Raw genomic sequence first — 8773 nt, 5'->3', positions numbered from 1 at the left:
AATGTGACCCTTGGACACTGACATTCACGCAAGATCTGTATCGCTTCTCGGCCTTTTGGCTAAGATAGTATGTAGTGTCTGTTCTTATCAGCTTAATATCTGATACGGCCCTCTGTGGGCCTTGGATATTAGTTGAATTTTTGCAGTACGGTGCACGTGGGAGCTTGCTCCGCGTGCGCCACGGGTCGTCCTGACGTTGCACTGCAGTCAGGTACGGCCCAGTCCCTTTCGGGGACATGTTATCAATTGTACAGTCAGAATGAATATCTTACAGGAGTTGCAGTACCTCAGTACTCTGCGTACACGTCATGTTTCCTTGGCCTACATATTCAGCTACGTTACTGATTAGCGAGTGGGCGCGACTGCCTCACGGGGTCATTGAGGCAAGGCACCCTACCCGCGCCTCCTCGGAGGAGACGGGGACCTTTTCCCTGCTTTTCCCCGACTATTACAGAAAGTAGCGAAAGGTCTTCATCCAGCCGCCGCGCCCTGCGATAGTGCGGTTGACGACAACTGACCTATTCGCCATCGCGCCCTGCCCAAAGGGTCCATCGGCAGCAGCGCTGTGCCGGCGAGACGTAAGGTTCTATAAACGTTGGTGCGGATCACCGCGTTTTCAAGTGTGGCGTTGGACGATTTTAGCAAGTAGGGGGTATTTCACGCGCCTCTGTTGCATTGCTGTTGCACAGTAGGAGCGTTTATGTACCTGAAGTTGAGTGGAGCGTGACGTGCTAGTATGACGGGTCTCTATGCCTTCGGTTGCCTCACCGCGCGAAGGAAGGAAAAAAAAAAAAAGCTTTTCTTTTTTTCGTTCCTCGCGGTGACAAAAGTATATGCCAAAAATATGACAAAAATATATAAAAAATCAGTCGCAAGAAATTTGTGCCCACAGAAAATACCCGGCTATGCGAAGTAAGTGACCTTGTAATGTTTATCACTTCAAGCAGCCTTTCGCCTGGCCGGTTCGTGCGTATGCATGAGCATTATCTCAGCAACGCTATTATTGCTTCGGCATTCTTTATGTCGTAGATTTGTGCGTATAGTAGTCAATGCCGAGTCACACCCCATATCTCTAACATTAAATTGCTCGGAACCCAATACAGCTGCCTTTGTTTGCACAACGCACGTCTTTAAAAACAGTTAAACATTAAAATGGGCGAGACACTAGTGTGCATGCTATATTTCCTAGATCTTGAAAGGTACTCTGGTTGCTGATACGAGGGTGGTCTGAAAAGTTCTCGGCCTCAATAAGAATCACGCGAGCTAGAACTTGCAGCACTCATGTGCACGTTCATACATGTCTCTACAAGTCTCAGATGAAACGCCATCTAGTGTCGATTAGCAGTTTGGCTTTGACAGTCGATCACAGTGGGAGTAGTGTGAAGCACCGGAAGGCATGGAGAAGCTTGAGTACCGCGCGGTGATAAAGTTCTTTGTAAAAGAAGGTTTATCTCCAAATGAAATTCACCAAAGGTTTGTTAAAGTTTACAAGCAAGATTCACCTTCATACTCCACGGTCAAGAAATGCGCTGCTGAGTTTAAGCGGGGGGGAGAGAGCATTGAAGATGACCCGCGCGAAGGGCGCCCAAAAAGTGCAACAACTCCTGAATTGATTGACCGTGTGCACGATATGGTTTTGGAAGACAGGAGAGTGAAGTTGCGTGAAATTGCCAAGGCTTTTGGCATCTCAGTGGAACGTGTATGTCACATTTTGCATAACGAACTACACATAAACAAGCTCTGTGCAAGATGGGTGCCGCGCATCCTTACTCCTGAGCAAAAACGCAACCGCATGACGATGTCACAGCGTGCTTTGGAGCTGTATAACAAAAATCCAGCGGACTTTTTGCGCAGATTTATAACAATGGATGAAACTTAGATTCACCATTACACACCGGAATCGAAACAACAATCAAAGCAGTGGACTGAAGCCGGGTCCTCTGCACCAAAGAAAGCCAAGTCAGTTCCCTCCGCAGGAAAGGTGATGGCCTCTGTTTTTTGGGACGCTAAAGGCATTCTGCTTGTGGGTTATCTTGAAAAGGCTAAAACCATAACTGGGGAGTATTATTCTGACCTTTTGACTCAATTGAATCAGAAAATTCATGAGGAAAGACCAGGTTTGCAGAAGAAGAAAATCATCTTTTATCAGGACAATGCACCGGTGCACAAAGGACATCTTGCAATGGCTAAATTTCACGATTTGAAGTAGGAATTGTCGGAGCACCTACCCTATTTTCCTGACTTGGCCCCGTCGGAGTACCACCTGTTCCCAAAACTCAAAATCTTTCTTGGTGGGCAACGTTTTTCATCAAATGAAGAAGCGATTGCTGCTGTGGATGAGCACTTTTCAGGACTTCCACAAAGTCATTTTAAGGACGGAATCCTGGCTCTGGAATATCGATGGACCAAGTGTGTAGAGTTGAGAGGAGACTATGTTGACAAATAAAAATAATTTTGAAGGTCCAAAACGCTTTTTTCTACATCAGGCCGAGAACTTTTCAGACCACCCTCGTATTCCACAAATGCAGTGCAACTGCATTTGTGTAATATCCCCCTTCTTCTCAGTAAACCTCTTAGGGTACTTTATAAACAAAGTAAGCTTAGTTATAAATACCGTGTAGCCATGGGAAGACTTCCGAACGCTGACAAACACAGTTAAACCGATAATAGCGCATATTTTGAGCTGCATGCGCACTACAAGAGCGCTAGGTGCCCGATGAAGTTTCCGAAAATAGCAGTACGCTCACAACCTGCCTATTTTATTCTAAGTAGAAAACAAGCACTGTTAGCTCACCCATACACCATCTGTACTTAAAGTTACGCCGAATGTCAAAATATGCAAAGAACAAAAAACTAATAAATAATAAGCCGGGAGGGGGGGGGGCGCCCCCCCCCCCCTGGTCACCTAAGAAGAGGGGGGCGCAAAGTCTGCCCCATGCATTGACTTGACAGGGTTCCCCCCTGAATGGGTACCCTGCGCACGCCTATGAACTTATAGGAACAGAAATAATTAATTGACTTTGGAAATCTTAATGCGACTGCGTGATTAAGGAGCCTGTGTCGCAGACAATCTGTATCCGATGTCGGCGGCGTTGTTGGCGAGCGAAAAATCACAATGGAGGCAAACAACAAACATCACCGTTCGAGACGGAATCGAACCCAGGGCCATTCTGCGTGACAGTCAAGTATCATACTGCAGAGTCACAACAGTGGTTGAAACTGCTTCCGGAAAGAGGTCCTATACAGGCATCATGTCGGGGCAACGTCGACTCTGGTTGTAGTGTTGGCTATCCGCTTTGATAACAATGTAAGAAGTATCACATATGTAGTCCTATTAGTCAGCAAGCTATATTAATGCGTTCCTTGACCCCGGAGGAGTACGCGGACAACCGCTGCACATGATATGCGCCTCAACGCACCGTAGCATATGCACTTCGTTTCGAAAGTGACGTCTGTGTTCTAACGTGAGTGCCGACGTGACGTCCCGCCATAAGCTATCATTTAGGCGCCCACGTAGTCAACGTGCCTGGTAAGCCCATGGTATGCGCACAACTTTTTGAATCGGGGACCCGCGTGCTGAAAAGAACGAAACGATGTGGGTGCTGCGGTATAAGATAAAGTATGATGAGACTTCGTAGTATAGTAGTAGTAGTATCTGGGGTTTAACGTCTCAAAACCACGATATGATTGAGAGACGCCGTAGTTGGGGGCTCCGGAAATTTGGACCACCTGGGGTTCTTTAACGTGCACCTAAATGTAAGCACACGGGCCTCAAACATTTTCGCCTCTATCGAAAATGCAACCGCCGCGGCCAGGATTCGATCCCGCGACCTTCGGGTCAGCAGTCGAGCGTCATAACCACTAGACCACCGTGGCGGGGCAGACTTGGTAGTAATGAAAGTACAGTAATCAAATTACTTTTGGCTGTAATGAGTAATGTAACGAATTACTTTTGTGGGCTGATAGAATTTAACCAAGCCGACAAACACTGAAGCCACAGAAAGGATAAGGGCACTATTAGTAATTTTTTAGTGCGAAGTTATCATGAAACGCACCCACGCGTTTCAGTATTACCGTTATCGCGCTGGCTACAGGGGCGGCGGCAGGGGTGGGGCAGTTGGCCCCCTGAATTACAGCGAAAGCTGTTATGAGATCATTTCACCGGCCGTTTTTGGCGCCGTAGTTGTCCGCCGCCGCCGCCGCCCCTGCTCCATCCTGGAAAAAAATTCCAGGATGGAACGAGGTTCGAACCTGGGCCCTCTGCGTGGGAGGCAGTATTCAACCTCTGAGCCATGCCGGTGCTTGAAACTGCTTTGCAAAAAGGTCCTATACAGGCTTCATGTCGGGAAGGAACCACATTAGCATATGAAATATAGCGTGGTAGAAGAGTAAAATAAGCACCATGCGTCGCACAACGCGAATTCTGTAACCAGGCGTCACACAATGCGAATTGCGCAACGAGTAGGTTGTTGAATGCTTCCAACCAAGGAGGTTTAAACCTCCTTGCTTCCAACCCATTACAGGGCTCTGCCATAATTCTTCGTCGTCATCAGGCACAGCATCAACAAAGTGCGCATAATGCCTTACATGCGTTTAGCAGGTACCACGGCTCTCCGTAGAATGACGAAAAATAGCACAGTGCCTGCTGCCTTACTTCTAAAAAATTGCAATAATTTATAGCGTAGTGGGTTCCTCGCAAGTGCACTTGTATTGGTTGCCAAGGAAGCCCATAAGCGCATGATCCATTTCCTCGGGGTCTCAGTAAAATTACAATGATTTAGAGCGTAGTGGGTTCCTCGCAAGTGCACTTGTATTGGTTGCCAAGGAAGCCCATAAGCGCATGATCCATTTCCTCGGGGTCAATAAAATTACAATGATTTATAGCGTAGTGGGTTCCTCGCAAGTGCGCTTGTATTGGTTGCCAAGCATGGAGTCTGTGTGAGGTCGTTTACGCACGTGTGATGTTTGTAACGCAAGAAAATGGCGGATGTCCGGCAGTAAAGGGCGGTGCATGTTGGCGTGCGCAGCGTCACAACTCGCTCGTTGACGGGCGATTCGGACTGCGTTAGCCACATTCGAACTGGCGGACAAGATGTCAAAGGGCAAGAAAGACAGGTGAAAGAAGACGGTTAGGCACGGTACGTTTAGGTCAACAAATAGTCCAGAAGAGCATGGCAGTCCCCCCGGATTAACTAGGGGCGCGGTGGAAAGCCACACTGACTAGCTAGATCTCCAGGATCTGAGCTCCAGGATCTGGCGATTCAGCAAGCCCTGTAGGCTACCGATAGACGGGTCTCTCTACGGCCCTCGGCGCGGCCTAGACGTAGGTCATCAATTTGCAGGATATTTAATAAACTTGTCTCACTCACTCACTCACTCACTCACTCACTCACTCACTCACTCACTCACTCACTCACTCACTCACTCACTCACTCACTCACTCACTCACTCACTCACTCACTCACTCACTCACTCACTCACTCACTCACTCACTCACTCACTCACTCACTCACTCACTCACTCACTCACTCACTCACTCACTCACTCACTCACTCACTCACTCACTCACTCACTCACTCACTCACTCACTCACTCACTCACTCACTCACTCACTCACTCACTCACTCACTCACTCACTCACTCACTCACTCACTCACTCACTCACTCACTCAAAGAAGAAGCGCTTGTACCTTGTCTAACCTTCTTTTGTGCTACGTCATTCTCGCGTTCTAAAATACCTCAAAAGAAGAATTTTCTTCGCACGAAAGGCGCTGCGAAGTTTCCTGAATTATATTCCAATAGTCTACGTTTGCTTAATGTTAGCCTTTTTGCGTCGTTTTAACGTGAACCGCGCGCGCTCTCCTACAGGTCTCGCGTTTTGCTGCTGTGTTCTGACACACAGATGGTGTGTTCGCCGCTTGTCTATGCCCTTGCAAGTTTTATTCGCCGCTGCGACATAGGTGAAATACCTTGGCATATGCCCGTACCTGCGTAACTATACTATAATGGGAAAACGCATCGGCGAGGGCCCTGACGTCCCGGAACCTTGACTACACGAGATACAGCTGTTTGCCGAGACATGCGTCATTTCGGATTCCAAAGTGGCAAACCGAGAAGCGCGGCATGCTGCGACATATGTATAGACCGTTTTCACGGAGAGGAGGAGCGTAGCCTCGAACCGGCGTATTTTCACCGCTTTCTCTCTCTCCACCTCGGCCGACCGCTGCCGCTGGTGTGTGCGGATTCCCGAGTTTTGCACTGCGTGGTGCGTGAGAGGTCAGCGTGTTTCCATTTTTCGACGCGCTGAAACAATTGTGCTGCCGCAAATCGAAATGTCGGACGAGAACAGGTCGACAAGCTACCACTGCGCTGTGTTTCGCTGCGGCAACAGCTACGGAAGCCTGAAAGACTGGCAGCCAAGGCATGCGAAGTGCACTATGTTTTTAAATGACTTCGCTTCTCTCAGGTCGCACGCCTTCTCCTCCGACAAATAGTATATTATTATATGTGGTGTCTGCACTTATGGCCATTTCTCCAAGTCACCACACCAGCTTGTGATTGTGCTTGGGTGCTGGTACACTTTATCATCTGCACCAAAGAGAACCAATGTCAAGGCTGACGATTAATACACAAAATGTTTGGCCAAGAGTTGTTCTCATGAAACTCTCTGATTTCTATGCTACAGCACATGATTTACAATGCCTGCGGCTAGAAAATGTTCCATCTTAGTGCGTGCAATTTCGAGATTATTGAATGAGCACTTTTCAATATACGTGACAGAAAGGCCCGCGCGACATGTGTTCTTTGGCGTAGGTACGCGTTTCTAACGTTTCGTCGAGTGCACGTTCTTTCTCGACTTGTCAATTTTGTGACGATAACTGGGGTAGCGTTATGACAACCGCACTGTTTTTTTTCGCGCGCAGTCTGGGTGTCGTGTATAATCGGCCCACGTTCGTTAAAGCCAGGTCGTTACCTGGACACGTGCGCTCGTCGTAATGCTTCTGAAATACTCGCCAGAAAACAAATTGACAATAATGTTTCCAAAAACGAGCGCCCTTTCGGCGTATCGCTAGTGGCGGCGGCTCGCGCCGAAGCGAACTTACGCCATGCCACGCTTCCAGATGTGCAACAGGCTTATTTTTATTTTATCATCGGTGTTGTTTCTACGCCGAATTTTGAGCTCACACGTCGTACTTCTGTTCCTTATCCTGTGCAAGGATCAGAGGCTACAAGCTACGACGGCGACACGAATAAACACAGGCATCGGTGTTTGTGCTCCTGTCGTTCCGTGAACATTGCATTGCAACGTGCCAAGCGGAACCAAAATGGTCTGTTAGGGATTATAGTTACGTTGAACTTGAGTATAATCACGGCACGGAAACCCGGGAGCCATCTTAAACACTAATGTGCGCACCTAGCGCGCAGCCGGACAATGGCCTACGTGTTCGCTCGTCTCCATTTACGTTTCTCCGATTATACTTCGACAGTTGTCCTAAATGTTAACGCTCTTTTATAGTGATTATTCCAAGAACCTCACCCGGCCAGCTATAACAAAACATACAAAGCAATTACCAATTTACACATGCTGCTTAAGAACTGCATTGGCATTATTCTCATCGTCGGCGCTGCTGCGGGAACGTCTCGTGGGCCGCCGCTCCTTGCTGTTTCAGCCATTTTGAAGCTGAAAGCTTAGCGATTATTTATCAGCGCCTTTACACTCGAAAAGCGTTGCCCTGTTTTGCCCGTGTACCGCGAAGAACAGCAATACCTTGTGAACCGAGCGCATACGCTGCATACACCGCCGCGGAACCCCACACACCGGAAGGGCGGCGAAACGTCGCAGACGATAGACGGCGCTGCGGCGGTGGAGTGCTTTAAAAATGGCAGCCTCCTTGTGAAATTGGTGTATAGTGTTCTGTTGTAGCGATCCAGCGCACGCTAATTTTAGCATGGCCGAAGTGTGGCCTCGTGACACTCGGTCATGTCTCATGGTCAGCCTAGCTGTCGCAGCTGCAGTCAGGGGCTGCATGCAAGTGGTTTGTGAGGATGCATGGGGGCTGACTGGCAACGTGTTTTCGTACGCATTCGATCTTAGTCACTGCTGCACAAGGGCGTAGCCAGAATATATATATATATATATTTTTTGAGGGGGGTCTCAACCACCCGTAGCCACGCCAAGGCTGTTGATCATGCAGCTTTCATGCTACAGTTAGCTGGTGAAAATTATTTTGCAATACAGTCGATCAACGCGTCTACGCAATGCCCGAGTTCACAATCAAGTCGGTGCACTGTATTGAATGGCATCTTTCTTTCCCTTTCCCCCTCCCCTTAGTGCAGGGTAGCAAACCGGATGCTACAATTCTGGTTGACTTCCGTGCCTTTCTCTCGTTTTATTATCTCTCACTTGTCGGGCACCTTGCGGCCGGAACTCTCAACATAGATTCCCGCTACTTCCGTAGCGGCACGCAATAGAAGTTCAGTGAGGTACTTGAACAGGGGGCGACACGAGTGTTCGGCCATAGAAAAATTACGCCTTGACATGGTGCGCAGTAGATATGAATTGTTAAATGCCTCCACATACATCAGTCCCCACAGGTAATGCATCAAACCGGAATATAGCTTACACATATGTCTATTAATCTATTTCCCCAGCGAGGGGACGTTGAAGAAGCAAGATTAAGAAACGCGGTCAGACTGGAGAATCGGTTGCCAATACATGCCACTGTGCCCATGCCACACAATGGCGGCCGACAACCAGCATCATCCGACTACA

The 8773-nt window shown here is 48.3% G+C and overlaps 1 non-coding gene across 1 annotated transcript; it reads left to right on the top strand.

Annotated features, from left to right (window-relative positions):
* The first annotated feature begins 39 nt into the window (after positions 1 to 39).
* LOC119406128 (U2 spliceosomal RNA) lies at positions 40 to 227 on the top strand. The gene has a single exon (XR_005186555.1). It is a non-coding gene; the product is annotated as a U2 spliceosomal RNA (small nuclear RNA).
* The last annotated feature ends 8546 nt before the right edge of the window (positions 228 to 8773 follow it).

This window comes from Rhipicephalus sanguineus, chromosome 9 (assembly GCF_013339695.2).
Source record: "Rhipicephalus sanguineus isolate Rsan-2018 chromosome 9, BIME_Rsan_1.4, whole genome shotgun sequence".
Classification (NCBI taxonomy): Eukaryota; Metazoa; Arthropoda; class Arachnida; order Ixodida; family Ixodidae; genus Rhipicephalus; species Rhipicephalus sanguineus.
The sequence above is the reverse complement of the archived record's forward strand: the minus strand, read 5'-3'. Positions and strand labels throughout refer to the sequence as shown.